Source organism: Schistocerca cancellata, unplaced genomic scaffold (assembly GCF_023864275.1).
Source record: "Schistocerca cancellata isolate TAMUIC-IGC-003103 unplaced genomic scaffold, iqSchCanc2.1 HiC_scaffold_1100, whole genome shotgun sequence".
NCBI classification, from domain to species: domain Eukaryota; kingdom Metazoa; phylum Arthropoda; class Insecta; order Orthoptera; family Acrididae; genus Schistocerca; species Schistocerca cancellata.
The window spans coordinates 5,657,710-5,674,768 of record NW_026047099.1 but is presented as its reverse complement, the minus strand read 5'-3'; the positions used below and the strand labels follow the sequence as shown (position 1 = coordinate 5,674,768).

Genomic DNA, 17,059 nt, shown 5'->3' with positions numbered 1-17,059 from the left:
GGGCGCGCCTCCCCGCGCCGTCCTCGAGGAACTGGCGGTTGCGGAAGGAAGCGCTTTCGTCAAATGCGGCCGAAAACTAACATTTTGTGTGTTGGGAGAAAAGCCGAACGCGAATTCTGCCGTGCTGCTACATTAGATGCGCGCCAACGGCCATACCATGATGAATACACCGGTTCTCGTCCGATCACCGAAGTTAAGCATCATCGGGCCCGGCTAGTACTTGGATGGGTGACCGCCTGGGAAACCCGGGTGCTGTTGGCTCCCTTCCTGTTTTTTTTTTTTGTAATGTCGCCAGCCCAATTTTCAAACTACATTTCTGTTGTGACAAAGATGCTTCCTTAAGCCTTTTAAACTACTGTAATGGTACGAAAATGCAGTAATTAACTCAGTTTGAGGGAGAATGTGCTAACCAAGTTTGCCAAGAAGACTTTGAAAACGACAAAACAGTACGAATCGGCAGGAGATTTCTGAAATACGTCACCGCCTATTGTTGTGTAGGAGTGTAGAGTTCCAAATTTGATTTGTAACCACGAATTTATTCCTTAGTCGTCTCGTCTCGTCTCGTCTCGTCTCGTCCCGCAGACGTTTGTCGTGCTTGCGCTGTCATATGGACCACGACCCGAGCGGCAGCGAGCGGCAGTCGAGCAAAGTCGGGACAAGTCGGGACGGGGACAGGGACAGGGATAGGAATGGTGCGAATGCACTGCAAACTACGCAGACACCTGGTGTGAGGCGCGGCGAAGCGAGGCGAGGCGAGGAAGCCCACATCGCTACCAGTGGGCCCTCCAGCACGACACTGCCACACCCCGCACAGGCCCTCCGCTGAACACCAGGGACAAGATGCGTCCTCCGCTAGTGTCGAAGGCTACACGCGCCCAGCGAATGACAGGGGGTGCAACGAGCAGCAGTGCGTCTCACACACGCGGCGGTGCGCCCGCCAATTCGGCCGTCACTCTGCTGGGACGCCGGGCGCGCCTCCCCGCGCCGTCCTCGAGGAACTGGCGGTTGCGGAAGGAAGCGCTTTCGTCAAATGCGGCCGAAAACTAACATTTTGTGTGTTGGGATCAAAGCCGAACGCGAATTCTGCCGTGCTGCTACATTAGATGAGCGCCAACGGCCATACCATGATGAATACACCGGTTCTCGTCCGATCACCGAAGTTAAGCATCATCGGGCCCGGCTAGTACTTGGATGGGTGACCGCCTGGGAAACCCGGGTGCTGTTGGCTCCCTTCCTGTTTTTTTTTTTTGTAATGTCGCCAGCCCAATTTTCAAACTACCTTTCTGTTGTGACAAAGATGCTTCCTTAAGCCTTTTAAACTACTGTAATGGTACGAAAATGCAGTAATTAACTCAGTTTGAGGGAGAATGTGCTAACCAAGTTTGCCAAGAAGACTTTGAAAACGACAAAACAGTACGAATCGGCAGGTGATTTCTGAAATACGTCACCGCCTATTGTTGTGTAGGAGTGTAGAGTTCCAAATTTGATTTGTAACCACGAATTTATTCCTTAGTCGTCTCGTCTCGTCTCGTCTCGTCTCGTCCCGCAGACGTTTGTCGTGCTTGCGCTGTCATATGGACCACGACCCGAGCGGCAGCGAGCGGCAGTCGAGCAAAGTCGGGACAAGTCGGGACGGGGACAGGGACAGGGATAGGAATGGTGCGAATGCACTGCAAACTACGCAGACACCTGGTGTGAGAAGAGGCGAGGCGAGGCGAGGCGAGGCGAGGCGAGGAAGCCCACATCGCTACCAGTGGGCCCTCCAGCACGACACTGCCACACCCCGCACAGGCCCTCCGCTGAACCCAGGGACAAGATGCGTCCTCCGCTAGTGTCGAAGGCTACACGCGCCCAGCGAATGACAGGGGGTGCAACGAGCAGCAGTGCGTCTCACACACGCGGCGGTGCGCTCGCCAATTCGGCCGTCACTCTGCTGGGACGCCGGGCGCGCCTCCCCGCGCCGTCCTCGAGGAACTGGCGGTTGCGGAAGGAAGCGCTTTCGTCAAATGCGGCCGAAAACTAACATTTTGTGTGTTGGGAGAAAAGCCGAACGCGAATTCTGCCGTGCTCCTACATTAGATGAGCGCCAACGGCCATACCATGATGAATACACCGGTTCTCGTCCGATCACCGAAGTTAAGCATCATCGGGCCCGGCTAGTACTTGGATGGGTGACCGCCTGGGAAACCCGGGTGCTGTTGGCTCCCTTCCTGTTTTTTTTTTTTTGTAATGTCGCCAGCCCAATTTTCAAACTACCTTTCTGTTGTGACAAAGATGCTTCCTTAAGCCTTTTAAACTACTGTAATGGTACGAAAATGCAGTAATTAACTCAGTTTGAGGGAGAATGTGCTAACCAAGTTTGCCAAGAAGACTTTGAAAACGACAAAACAGTACGAATCGGCAGGTGATTTCTGAAATACGTCACCGCCTATTGTTGTGTAGGAGTGTAGAGTTCCAAATTTGATTTGTAACCACGAATTTATTCCTTAGTCGTCTCGTCTCGTCTCGTCTCGTCTCGTCCCGCAGACGTTTGTCGTGCTTGCGCTGTCATATGGACCACGACCCGAGCGGCAGCGAGCGGCAGTCGAGCAAAGTCGGGACAAGTCGGGACGGGGACAGGGACAGGGATAGGAATGGTGCGAATGCACTGCAAACTACGCAGACACCTGGTGTGAGGCGAGGCGAGGCGAGGCGAGGAAGCCCACATCGCTACCAGTGGCGCCCTCCAGCACGACACTGCCACACCCCGCACAGGCCCTCCGCTGAACACCAGGGACAAGATGCGTCCTCCGCTAGTGTCGAAGGCTGCACGCGCCCAGCCGGACGTGTGTTAGGCTCGTGCCTGCTGACACCTTCGTGTGCTGCAGGCGGTGTCTTCGTCGCGTGTTTGGTGCTGCGCCTCGCAGCGTTCTCTCTTCTCTACTAGTTCCTGTAAGTTTATTGACGCTTTATTATGAATCGTGCTAACTCCGTACAGTGTGTTTTTGATAGGAACGCGGCTAGACCGTCGCCTTTTGATGTACACGAATGGGTATTTTCCGAATTGCGTATTCCCGAATCTGATTTGATCGGTATCCAGCTTGACTTTATTCAAAACTCTGTATTTTTGAAACTTCCGACCGCGGATTTTGTAGACAAGCTTGTTACCGAAAGTGGTGGAGTTAAGAAGTTTAAGCACGTGGACGGTGCTTTGTCTGATGTTTTGATTCTGCCGGCAGGCTTCGGCATTCGAAATGTGAAAGTTTATAATGTTCCGTTCGAATGCCCAAATGAGGCCATTGCTCGTAAACTCGGAGAATTTGGCACCGTGCTTAGTGTGGAGAATGATGTGTGGCCTGCAGGATTTAGGTACCGGGTTCTGAGTGGTGTTCGGACGGTCCGTGTAGATTTGAAGAAACATATACCGTCGTATTTGCTCATTGCTGGCACGCGCGCTTTCCTCAGCTATAGTGGGCAGCCGCAGACGTGCTCCGTGTGTGGCAAAACAGATCATTTGCGACAAACCTGCACTTTACGCAGGCCGGCTCAGCTGCCGCGCGAAGCTGCTGATACCTCCACGTATGCGGGCGCGTTGGTTGGACCCCCCTCGATCACCCCGCCCGACCGACCGGTTTCTGCCGCTCCTGCAGCTGAGGCTCCTGTGTCTGACAATGTGACTCCGCCCACAGTTGTCGTTCCCCCGGTTGTGTCAGAACAAAGTTTACCTGCCGATCACACCCCTCGCGAGGTCCGTATTGCTGATTTGCCAGCCGTCAGTGTTTCGGACGTGCCCGTTCCGGAGACTTCTGAAATGTTGGTCGCGTCACCACGGCCGATTTCAGTCCCCGCCCCGCCGACAGACAAGCGGAAATTGCCGTCACAGCCGGGCCCGTCCACCGCCGGCGAGGCGGATGCTAGCGGTGCCGAAAGTGAGGTGTCCCAAGCTTCCACTCAGTCCGCCCCTGCCGATCCAAAACCGAAGCGTAAAAGGTCAAAGAAGCGTTCGAAAACGGCGCCCACTGAGGGCGTCGACGTCACCTTCGACCAGGCGGTTGAGGGACTGACGGATACTTTGGTCCAAGAGCGTCGCGACGCACCTTTCGTACACGGTCCACCTGTGTCGGTGCCCACCGCCCCCGCTTCCCGGCCCGTTCCGGACGCCGCACCTGCTCCTTCGGACACCATGCAGTGGTCTGATGATGTGGAGGAGGATCACTTTTTCTAGTTCCGCTTAAGTTACAGAGTCCACCCTGACGCGTGCATTCCACCAGTTACGCGTCCTCACCCTTAATATCAATCACATCCGAAGTGACCGTAAAGTTCACGCCCTCTTACACTTTTTGCAATCTGCTCGTTGCGATGTGGTTTTCCTTCAAGAAATAACAGCTGACGTTGTCCCGCATCTTACTGCCTATAATGTAATTCTTAATATTGATCCGGAAGCGACCTTTGGTACGGCTATTTTAATCACGCCCGGTTTAGAGTATAAACACGTAGAAATTTTACCGAATGGACGAGGGTTGGCATGTGTTATCTGCGACATATTTTTTGTTAACGTGTATGCCCCCTCTGGAACTGACAATAAACGTCTGAGGGATACTTTTTTCCATCATGATTTATGTCAGCTCTTCCATCGAAACCACCGACGGATCATCTTAGGTGGTGATTTTAATTGTGTCTTGCGTGATGCCGACCAGGAGCCGACGGCGAATAAGTGTCTTGCACTGCAAACTTTAGTTGACACTTTTAAACTTGAGGACACGTGGCTTTGTTTTAGTCCGACTGCTACAGGTTTTACTTATTTTTATCCTACTGGGCATAGTAGATTGGACAGATTTTATATATCGCCGGACCTCGCTGCTCAAATCTTGCAGGCAGAAGTTGCTCCCGTCGCTTTTTCGGATCATTGTGGTTATTTGTGTGCTTTTAATGTTCCGTCTGTTCGCCCAGAACGTTCGCGATCCTACTGGAAATTCAATGTTAGTGTTTTGGATGACGTCAGTCTTGTCGAACAGGTGCATTTGTTGTGGCACCAACTTCTTCAGAGCCGCCCACAGGCGGGTTCTACTGTCGATTGGTGGCTCCGTCACGCTAAACCGGCTATTCGTACTCTGCTCATTAATTACTGTCGTGACAAGGCCCATTGGGAAGTGATGACGGTCGCTTTCTATCGCGATTGTTTACAGGATTTAATTACTCGGGTTACCGACCGCCCTGAACTCCTTCCCACGTTACGGAAAATTAAGACGAAGATTTTAAACCATCTGCATCGGAAGGCACAGGGCTCTGTTGTCCGTAGCAGGCCTTTCGATCCCACTTTGGGGGAACCGCTTTCATTGTATCATTTACGACGGGCCCGTCTGCGGCGTGAAAAACTTTTATTCACCGACTGGATAACGCGTGACGGTCTTAGGACTTCAGATTGCCGGGTGATTCAGGACGAAATTTACGATCACTACTCTAATCTCTTTCAATCTCAACCTTTGAATGAAGCCTCCTTGCAGATGTTTTTACACGACCTGCCTTCTATTTTAACGCGTCAGGATAGACTTCTTTTAAATGAGCGTTTTACAGCTGCTGATGTTTCTGCCGCCGTTAAGGCTAGCCCGAAGGGAAAGGCCCCTGGCCATGACGGCATTCCTGTGGAATTTTATGTGAAATTTTCCGGTCTTTTAACTGATACTTTTGTTGCCATGGTGAATGAAATACATAATGGTCTCGATGTGCCGGAAGAATTTTTAGAGGGTCTCGTCGTCCTCATCCCGAAAACCACTGGCATCCCAAGTGCGGTGACTTTACGGCCGATCACACTCTTAAACGCCGATTATAAAATCATAGCACGCTGCTTTTCCCACCGTTTGCGGCCGGCGTTGAAGACCGTCATTAGTCCTTCTCAATCGTGTGCCGTACCTGGACGGAATATTTATGACGCTGTACTCGCGTATCGTGAGTGTATCGCTTCTGCCTCGTCACGCCGTGGCGGCCGGGCTGCGATACTTTCCATTGATTTTCATAACGCGTTTGATAGAATTAGTCACGAGTACTTGCGGCGGGTCATGTCTAAGTTTGGATTTGGTTTAACATTCACGCATGTGATATCTAACCTTCTGAAATCGGCTACATCCAGAATCCTTTTTCATGGCCAGGCCGGTGATGTCCTCAGGATGAACAGATCCGTCCGCCAAGGGTGCCCACTTTCCATGGGATTATTCGTTTTAGCGTTGGATCCTCTGATCCGTAAGATAACAAATGTTTGCCACGGTGTCCCGTTTGGTACGGGTTCGCTTGTCTGTCGGGCGTATGCGGACGACTTGGGTGTTTTTATCCAACGTCCCGATGATATTGATACGCTCCGCCTCATTCTTCACCAATTTGAAACGGCATCGGGTGCGGTTGTGAACCCCCGTAAGTCCATCTTACTGCCGCTTACTGCGACCATGAGGGCTGTCCGTCGTGATTGGTATACCGTAAGGTTGCGACATAAGATTCTCGGGATCCAGATGACTGCCAATGTACAACAAATGGCGGTGATAAATTGGCGCGCGGTGTTATATTCTGTACGAGCGGCGACTCAGGCTGCCGCCAAACGAAATTTGTCTTTGCTGGATAGAGCTTCGGTTGTAAATACCCAGGTGTTGGCCAAGGCCTGGTACTTGGCTCAAGTTTTGCCGGTGCCGAAGGAGATTGAACGGGCAATCAAGCATGCTGTTTCTTGGTTGGTCTGGCGAGGCGAAATCTTTAAAGTCGCCTACAATATTTGCACGCTCCCGCCGGACAGGGGCGGCGTCGGTATGGTTGATTTTCCTTCAAAGTGTGCTGCCCTTTTGCTCCACCGAACCAACCGTGTAATAGCCAATGCGGGGCTTAGCCCCACGTCGGTACTCTTCGACCTTTACCGCCCTGCTTCTCTCCGCGCGCCTGTCTCTGTCCAGGCTATCCCGTACAGATTGAATTTCGTTCGCCAGTATTTCCTCCACACTAGCTATCTGATAGGCGACGACCGGCGCAGGGGTAGCGTCAGCGCGATCGCAGAGGCCCTCCGCGGAACTCTGCCGACTAACAAATGGGAGTTGAGGCTGCCGCAATGCGATTGGCGGACGGTGTGGTCCAACATTTCCAGTAAATTGTTGACATCCGATGTTCGGGCCACCTGGTATAAAGTTGTGAATCGCACCGTTGCCACGAATGCGAAACTCCACGCAATCAATCTCCTCCCGAGTGGCCTCTGCGGGCGGTGCGCGGCTGAGGACACGATCGAACACCGTTTTGTGTGCCCCCAGTTTCAAGAGGTATGGGATGCCACCCGTGAGATGTTGGCATTGATCAATCGGACTACCCCGCGTGCCATACAGCCTTTGTATATCCTGGTTCCCGACTGGCGGCCGTATCCTGCCACCAAGAGAAACGCTACCGTGTGGATCGCTGCGCATGCTGCACATGCGATTTTTTCTCTTCGACTCATGGATCGCTTGCAGTTTTTGACGTATCTTTGGGACTACTATGGGCGGGAGAAACGTAACCCGCAGTATGTTTCCAATTATGCCCGATTTTTAGATGTACCTCTACGGACCGCCTTTACCAAATTACATATTTCTCTCCTGCCATGATTATGTACTTTCCATTCCACTGTTCCTTTTGGTGGAATGTGCGGAATGATATCATTGTTCTATTCTTGATGTATGACAGTTAATTTGTCTCACCGGCTCGACAAATCTTCCGCCATTTTGGGAGGTTGTCCTTAGGATTGCCATATTGGTTTTTTTTTTTTTTCTCTCCTGGATTTGACGATTTGTTCCCTAATTGCTGACTTTTCCTAAATTTTTGTGACTATTGCAGGACTGTCAATTGCCTTGTCCCTGAACTGTGAGACGGTGCTTAAAGATATTTTGTGTTGAAACGGTTGCCTCTTGGGCACGGAAATCCAGCTTATCGAGAAGACGAAATATGTTTGCTGCTGCCGGAATTGTGTAGAATTCACCTTTACCGTGCGCCGGACATATTTGGCACGTATAGTGTGCTCGTTCGTGTGTGTTTTTTATTTTTAAATTTTCTTTGAGAGTCTCTTTACTTTTGCTTTTCTCTTGCGGCGGGAGGCCTCCGCTGCTGACTTGTGGTCATTGTCCTTCTAGAATGGTTTTTTATTTGTGTTTCGCGTTTGCGTTCTTCCTTCCTCACGTTATATCCACACCTTCAGCGGATGGTATTCCTTTCTCACATCGTTTTGGACATGTTTCCGCTGGCCACAATGGACCTTTGTTCTCCTAAAGGATCTCAACAAAAAAAAAAAAAAAAAAAAAAAATAAAAAAAAAATAATAAATAAATAAAAAAAAAAAAATAAAGAAAAAAAAAAAGAAACCAATAAGAAAAATGCTGATCTCACACAAAAAAAAAAAAAATAAAGAGAGTACAATACACCACCTTTTCCGTTATTCCCTGTTTCTTGGGTTGGGAGGGCGAGGGAGACACTGTGGCCGGGCCTCGGATTGCGACCCCCGCCCACTCTGCCTCCACCGCCACCCTGGCCTGCTCTTACAATGAAGTATATTTAGTTGAAAAAAAAAATACTCTCAAAAAAAAAAAAAAAAAAGTTCTCGTCCGATCAAAAAAAAAAAAAAAAAAAAAAAAAAAATAAAAAAAAAAAAAAATAAAAATAAAAAAAAAAAAAAAAAAAAAAATCACCGAAGTTAAGCAACATCGGGCGCGGTTAGTACTTGGATGGGTGACCGCCTGGGAACACCGCGTGCTGTTGGCTCTTTCTCATTTTTTCATTTTTACGTCGCTACACCTGCTAGGCCTCTTTTCATAATAACTTTCAGGTGTCGACAAAGATGCTTCCACAAGCATTTTAAAGTACTGTATTAAACGTAAGATACGAAATTACGGTAATGAACTCGGTTTGAGTAAGAATGCGCGAAGGAAGAGTGCTAGGAACTCGTTGAAAATGACAAAACACTACCAATCGACAGATGTGTTCTTGAAATGCGCCAGAGCCTACTGTTACGCAGCAGTGCTAAATTCCGAAAAGTAACTAAATAAATAAATAAATAAATAAAACCAACCGTTCTCGTGCCATCACCCAAGTTAAGCAACAACGTTAGTATTCGGATCGGCGACTGCCTGGGATCTCTGGCTGTCTTCATATTTTGCTTTCTTGTCGCCAGCCCTGCCAGCCGTCTCTTCACGCTACCTTTCCGATGCGACAAAGATGTTTCCACAATGACTTAAATCTGTTGTAATAAACAAAAGATACGATATTAGGGAACTCAGTTTGAAGAAGCGTGTGCCAAGGAAGATTTCCAAAGTGTCTCTGGAAATAACAAAACAGTATTAAGCGGCAGAAATGTTCCGAAATACGTCCGGGCTTATTGTTTTGTAGCAGTGTACACGTGCAAATTTGTAAACAAAAATTCTGTGTCTTCTGTCCTTGGTTTCGCACCTTTCCATGGCACGGCACAGCGCTGCTCTAGTAGCTCCGAACGGCCGCCCACGGCGTCTCGGACACGCCGGTCAGGCCCGCGCCCGTCTCGCAGATGTTTCTCGTGCTTGTGCTGTCATATGGGCCGCGACCCGAGCGGCAGCGAGCGGCAGTCGAGCAAAATTACGCATAAATCTGGAAGCGCGGCGTGTGTCAGGCAGGTGAGAAAGCTTCCGTCGGTCCAGCAGGACACTGCAACACCCCGCGCAGTGCCCCCGCCGCCCGGCCGCGCGCAAGCCCTGCGCCGGATAACAGGAACAAGGCGCGTCGCCAGTGGGTGTCGGAGGCCGCACGCACCAAACGAATGACAGGCGGTGCATCGAGCAGCTGTGTTGTGCGTCTCACCTACGTTCGGCAGTCGCCTATGAGACGCCGAGGCGAGCGCGCACTCCGCGCCACCTTCGAGGTGGAAAGACGCGCTTTGCGTCAAATGTGCCACGGAAAGCGGCGATTGCGTGTGTTGGGAGAAGAGGCGAATGCTTCCTCCGTGGTGCGGCTACAGTATAAGGACGCCAACGGCCATACCATGTTGACTACACCGGTTCTCGTCCGATCACCGAAGTTAAGCAACATCGGGCGCGGTTAGTACTTGTCTGGCTGCCCGCCAGGCAACACCTCGGTGCTCTGCGCTCCGCCGGCCCGTGGTGTTTACGTTCTGCGCGCCGCAGCGTGTGGTGTTCGCGAGGCGACTTGCTTGCTTTGCTTCTTTAACGGTACGTACTGACCATGATGGAAAGTGAAGATAGGAACAATAATATTCAGTGCGAATTTAGCCGATCGGTACCTCGTCCGACCGCTTTCGACATTCATCATTGGATCCTTAACGATTTGAAAATCCCGGCTAGTGACATTTTCGGACTTCAATTGGACACCTTTTTAAATTCAGTGTTTTTGAAGTTAAGTAGTTCGGAACTGTGTGATACAGTTGTTAACGTAAATGATGGTGTGCGGCAGTTTAAGCACGATAATCAAACCGTGAGTGACGTTAAAGTGACGAACGCTGGTTTTGGCATACGAACTGTCAGGGTGTTTAATCTGCCTTTCGAAGTAAAAAACGATACCATTTCGCGATGTCTCGGCCCTTACGGCACCGTGCTTTCCGTTGTTAAAGAAAAATGGTCTGCCGCGTACCCCATACAATGTGAAAATGGAGTGCGAAGTGTACGAATGATTGTGCGAAAGCATGTGCCATCATTTGTTTACATGTCCGGGCACCGTGCATTTGTTACGTACAGTGGGCAGCCGCAAACGTGTTCTTTCTGTAATCGACCGGATCACTTTCGCCAAAATTGTCCACGGCGTAAGGGTCCTTTACAACTGCCTCTGGGTGAACACGGTAGCGAACCTATGAATTGGGCGGCGGTCGCCTTAGGCGCCCCCCCGCCGGCGGCTCGCCGTGTCGATATTCCGGCAGATATGGACGCGTCCCCTGCCACTGTTCCGGAGACCATGCAGATTGATAGTGGTTCCGTAATGTTAAACGCGGTAGCCTCAACAGAGACAGACGCGCGTGCCACAACACCCGTCACAGGACCCGAACCCGCCCCGGCCGTTGCCGCCCTAGCGGCCGTAGAACCATTACCTGAACTGGTCTCTGAAACGACACCCACCCCCACGGTCAGTCACAGTGTGGTGGCGGTAGATCAATCTGTGTCTTTAGAGAACGTGGACCGTGCAGTTTTTGTCCCGCCCGCTCAGGTGACGGAAGTGTCGCATGTCGTCACGGCAAGCCGTGCACACGTGGACACTGCCCCCCCTCTCGACAGACAAGACTCGTCTTCTTCTGTCGGTGCGTCGGTTCGGTCGCGTAGTGACCCCGACAACGATAGGCGCGACAGAAGTAGAAGTTCCTCGACCGATTCTAGACGGTCGTCCACGAGACGGGAGCGTAGTCCGTCACCTGTTAGGAGGCCGCTATCTCAAGGGAAGCCAAAACGGCAGCGGCGTAAGGGGGGGCAGCGCGGAAGCGCGGAGGTTCGGCCCGGCGCGGCCGCTCACGTGACCCGATCAGCTGTAGGCGCGAGAGCGGACGGCAGCGGTGCTGGCGGCGGCCAGGCTGCGGGCTCGGAAGCGCACAGGGCCGAAGTGGTCCGGCATCTGCAATCGGTCATCCACCAATCGGACGCGCTCCCTCCCAGTGAATCGGTTCCACAACCTGCCGTGAAAGATACGCCTCCGGTTACGAGCGTGCGCCCTGTTACACAGGACGCTGTAGTAGCGCAGTCTCGTAGCGACTTGTCCACGATGTCTGTCGCGGGGGCGTCCCCACCTGTTACCCGACCGGGGGCGTGGGGTGATGAGCCGCCTGATGATTAATTTCCAATTACTTCATGTGTGGCATTCCGTCTTTTAAGCAGGTCGACGATAACCCATGCTGAGTCGTATTTGTATTTTAACGTTTTATCTTGTGAGTGTTTTCACTGTTTTATCTGTGTTTTCTTTGTTTTCTTCTTTTATGGTTGCTGGTAATCAGTTCACGGTCCTCACGGCCAACGTTAATAAAATGCGTAGCCATCACAAAGCGATCGCGCTGCATAATTTTTTAACTGACAGTGGTTGTCAGGTAGCTTTTTTACAAGAGGTGACCGCTGAAGCATTATCTTTTATCCGTGATTTTAACGAGTTCACTGCGTATGATAATATCATCGCGGATGACAGCACAGGCACTGTTATTTTAGTCCGATCGGACATTGAGGTGCAAAATATAGAATGCTTACCAAATGGGCGGGTCATAGTTTGTGAAATTAATGGCTACGCATTTGTTAATGTTTACGCGCACTCTGGCAACAAACCTGCGCGGAATAATTTTTATGCTCATGAACTGTGCCAGGTTTTATATCAAAATAGAGATAATTTTATCCTCGGGGGTGATTTTAATGGTGTAATTGACGATCGCGATCAGGAACCACAGCCAAACCGGTGTGACGAATTGAAGACGTTGGTTACTGGTTTACAGCTGCGAGACACGTGGCGGGTTCTCAACCCCCACCGTACAGAATTTACGTATTTTTATGCTACCGGACATAGTCGTTTAGACAGAATTTACGTCTCGCCACAGCTTGCACATGCCGTTGTCACTGCAGAGGTGCAACCGGTGATTTTTTCTGACCATTGTAGTTACATTTGTCAGTTAAATTTAGGCATGTGCCCACGTTCGACACTTAAATCTGTGTGGAAATTAAACTGCAGAATTTTAAATGATCCCTCTTTTAAAACGAGTTTTTTAACTATGTGGCACAACCTTGTGCGGTGCCGACCGGTCGGTTCCACCGCTATTTACTGGTGGACCACGGTGGCCAAACCGGCGGTCAGAAAATTTTTAATTGATTTTAGTCGCGAGGCGGCACGGTGGCGCCGGGCTACGGCTGACTTCTACCGCCAGTGTTTGCGTGAGCTCGCGCAGCGCGTTACTGCGCAGCCGGAACTGTTGCCCACCCTGCGCGAATTTAAAGCAAAGTTGCTCCGGGATTTGCGGCAGAAATGTGAGGGGACGGTGCGGCGGAGCCAGCCTGTGGGCGCCGTGCCCGGCGAGACGGTATCTGCGTACCACCTCCGTAGGGAGAGGTACCGCCGAGCAAAGTTACGGCTCAACACGTGGACGCTCGCCGCCGGGATCAGAACCACTTCACTTTTTACCGACACTGCTGTCGATGCCGCCGCAATCAATGATCTTTTAAGTCACGTGCCGCATCTTTTAACGCGACGAGATAGACTCAATCTTAACGCAGTTTATACCGCGGATGATATAGAGGATGCCGTTAAAGGCAGTCAGACCGGGAAATCCCCCGGGAAAGACGGCATCCCAGCGGAGTTTTATCTAACATTTTTAGACTCTTTTAGTGAACTTTTAACGGAAATAGCTAATGACATCCGAAACGGCGCGGCAATCCCGGAGGACTTTGAAGAAGGACGTATCGTTCTGATTCCAAAATCGACTGCGACGCCGAGTGTAGAGAATGTGCGCCCTATTACACTTCTCAATTCGGATTACAAAATAATGGCCAGGTGCATTGCCAATAGACTTAAGCAAGTTCTGGGAAAAGTTTTAGATGACTCGCAGTCGTGTGCTATTCGGGATCGCAATATTTTTGACGCTGTTTTAGCTTACAGGGATTGCATCGGCCACGCGAGAAGTAGCAGGCTTCGCTATGCCGGAATTTTGTTAGTCGATTTTAAAACAGCGTTCGATCGTGTCAGTCACTTTTACCTTAGCAAATTGATGACTCGCATGGGTTTCGGGACCAAGTTCACCGCCATGATAAGTAATATATTACGTAGTGCCACGTCGCGCGTTATCGTAAATGGTATCGCCAGCGCCAAGATCCACATTAGCCGCTCGGTCCGACAGGGTTGCCCCCTATCTATGGCACTGTTTGCGATCGCCCTGGACCCGCTCCTCCGTACCATTGGCCGCACTTGTAGAGGGATTCGCGTGGGCGACGACCGGCTTGTGTGTCGCGCCTATGCCGATGACTTGGGCGTCTTCATCGAACGGGCAGACGACATCGACCGCCTCTATGGCGTCCTGCAGCAATACGAACGGGCGACAGGCGCCGTAGTCAATCCGCGTAAGACGGTTCTCCTCCCGTTGACGGAGCGCATGCGTACTGAATACCGGCACTGGTACTGCGTCAAACGCCAGTCTAAGGTGCTCGGCGTGACACTGTCGGATAACTTACAACAGATGCAAGCTCTCAATTGGCGGTCCACTCTATATAAAGTGCGCGCCGTGGTAAAGATTCATGCGCCGCGCAACTTGGCACTGGCGGACAAAGTTGCGCTTATTAATACAACCATTCTGGCAAGGGCGTGGTACCTGGCGCAGATCTTGCCGGTACCAAAGCAGGTCGCACGGTCCATCAGGCATGCATTTTATTGGTTTTTGTGGAAAGGCGATGTTTTTAAGGTCGCCATGGCCACATGCACCCTGAAACCTTCGGAAGGTGGTCTAGGACTTGTCGATTTTAACGCTAAATGTGAGGCACTATTTTATAAACGGACCAACGTTTTAATTGGCAAAGGTTTAGGCAGCCCCACGGCGGTTCTCTTTCACCGGCACCGGCCACGTTCTGTCACCGCCCCGGTTTACGTCACCAGCATCCCGTTCTCTATCTCCCACGTGCGCCGTTACTACCTTACGCATAGCTACGTCAGTCTCCACGACGTACGCGGCCATGCGGTCGGCGACATTGCGGATGTCATCCGCGGACGACCACCGCCCAATAAGTGGGAGCTCCGTCTGCCGCAATATGATTGGAGCGCCGTGTGGACGAACATCAGTTCACGCGTCATACCAGCTGACGTGAGGGCCACGTGGTACAGGGTGGTCAACCGCACTGTTGCCACCAACTGCAAGCTCCACTCAATAAACCTCATCCGATCCAGCCAGTGCGAGGCATGCGGAGTCCCGGACGACATCGAGCATCGCTTCGACTGCTCCAGGTTCCGGGACGTCTGGTACTGTGCGCGGGATATGATTCGTCTCCTAAATAGAGTGACTGTCAGGCAGGTTACTGTGACGGACGCGCTAGTGCCTCAGTGGAAGCCTTACCCGTCCACCAAGCGGAATGCCACCATCTGGTTATATGGACACACTATTCATGCCATATTTAGTCTCAAAATTACCGATGTTGTGACTTTTCTCACCCGTCTATGGACTTTCCACAATGAAGAACGCGCCAGAAGAACCTATTCCGCGACGTTCGCAAACTTTCTGCACGTGGCTTTGTCACATGCATTCCACTCGATCATGACCCCTCCTTAACAGTGACTTATCTCAATGTGTGTATAATTATATAACTATTCCTGTGACTGTGATATAAGGGAACGAACACTGGAAGAGAAATTTTTGGACATGTTTTTTTTTTGTAGTTGGACTCACCTTGACCATCATAATGATGACGAACTGTGACAGTTTCTTGTTTCTTGTTTCTTGTTTTTACGATCTCCGGAGCTACGTGACTACCTTACAAGTGTCACGTCGGAAGTTTTGTTTCTGTTAATCCTTTGTGTTCCAATTTTTTGTGTGACGTTGTCGTTTCGCTACCAATCTTGTGTGTGAAAGCAATGCCCTGCCTTTTTGGTTGTTTACTTTCTGCATGGTTTTCGTGTCTTGGTGCTGCGATCGAACACCATCTTTTGATTTTTATGTTGTTCTTTACCGCCTGTAGAAATGTGGCGGTTTGTTTCTTTTCCTACTTCCGTTCAATTTAGGGCATACGTCTCCTTTCCGTTATTCATTTCATCTTTTTTTTTTTTTTCTTCACCACAAGTAACGGCGAGAAGCGGATATGTTACTTTACTTTGCTTTCCATACTTTGTTAGAGGGACCTCCCGGGCCTTATTTATTTTTTGACGCAGGTTTGCGAATTGCTCTTTTGTTGCACACTCATTCTTCTTCGTTTTCTTTCCCCCACATTTGGTCGGTAGAATTCTTACCGCCGATTTATGGAAGAACTTTTCCGTTTGGCTTTCTTTACTTACTTCTCATTATTTTCAACGTTGTTGAGTTTTGCGTTCCCCTTCGATGAACGTGCCGTTCCTACGTCATCAGACGAGGACCCTTTCTCGCTCCATCCGGCGCATACCATCTGCGACCAGCGAGAAGGAGCACCTATTACGCCCCCTCTCCGTTCTTCAACCAGCACTACCAACAGCATCGTTTTATAGCTGAGAAGCTCGCCGAAGAAGGCGTATTGTGGAGAGCGATAAGGCCGGGCTATAAGGGGAGTTGGGAGGCCCGAAAAAAAAAAAAAAAAAAAAAAAAAAAAAAAAAAAAAAAAAAAAAAAAAAACAAAAAAAAAAAACAAAAAAAAAAAAAAAACAAAAAAAAAAAAAAAACGTGCTGTTGGCTCTTTCTCATTTTTTCATTTTTACGTCGCTACACCTGCCAGGCCTCTTTTCATAATAACTTTCAGGTGTCGACAAAGATGCTTCCACAAGCATTTTAAAGTACTGTATTAAACGTAAGATACGAAATTACGGTAATGAACTCGGTTTGAGTAAGAATGCGCGAAGGAAGAGTGCTAGGAACTCGTTGAAAATGACAAAACACTACCAATCGACAGATGTGTTCTTGAAATGCGCCAGAGCCTACTGTTACGCAGCAGTGCTAAATTCCGAAAAGTAACTAAATAAATAAATAAATAAAAAAAAACAACCGTTCTCGTGCCATCACCCAAGTTAAGCAACAACGTTAGTATTCGGATCGGCGACTGCCTGGGATCTCTGGCTGTCTTCATATTTTGCTTTCTTGTCGCCAGCCCTGCCAGCCGTCTCTTCACGCTACCTTTCCGATGCGACAAAGATGTTTCCACAATGACTTAAATCTGTTGTAATAAACAAAAGATACGATATTAGGGAACTCAGTTTGAAGAAGCGTGTGCCAAGGAAGATTTCCAAAGTGTCTCTGGAAATAACAAAACAGTATTAAGCGGCAGAAATGTTCCGAAATACGTCCGGGCTTATTGTTTTGTAGCAGTGTACACGTGCAAATTTGTAAACAAAAATTCTGTGTCTTCTGTCCTTGGTTTCGCACCTTTCCATGGCACGGCACAGCGCTGCTCTAGTAGCTCCGAACGGCCGCCCACGGCGTCTCGGACACG

The 17,059-nt window shown here is 50.1% G+C and overlaps 3 non-coding genes and 1 pseudogene across 3 annotated transcripts; all 4 read left to right on the top strand.

Moving 5' to 3' along the window:
- The first annotated feature begins 142 nt into the window (after positions 1–142).
- LOC126155577 (5S ribosomal RNA) lies at positions 143–261 on the top strand. Its single transcript, XR_007533030.1, has one exon. It is a non-coding gene; the product is annotated as a 5S ribosomal RNA (ribosomal RNA).
- An 848-nt stretch (positions 262–1,109) lies between these two features.
- Positions 1,110–1,228, top strand: LOC126155576 (5S ribosomal RNA). The gene has a single exon (XR_007533029.1). It is a non-coding gene; the product is annotated as a 5S ribosomal RNA (ribosomal RNA).
- Positions 1,229–2,085: 857 nt separating this feature from the next.
- On the top strand, positions 2,086–2,204 carry LOC126155575 (5S ribosomal RNA). Its single transcript, XR_007533028.1, has one exon. It is a non-coding gene; the product is annotated as a 5S ribosomal RNA (ribosomal RNA).
- A 7,762-nt stretch (positions 2,205–9,966) lies between these two features.
- On the top strand, positions 9,967–10,086 carry LOC126155427 (5S ribosomal RNA; annotated as a pseudogene).
- The last annotated feature ends 6,973 nt before the right edge of the window (positions 10,087–17,059 follow it).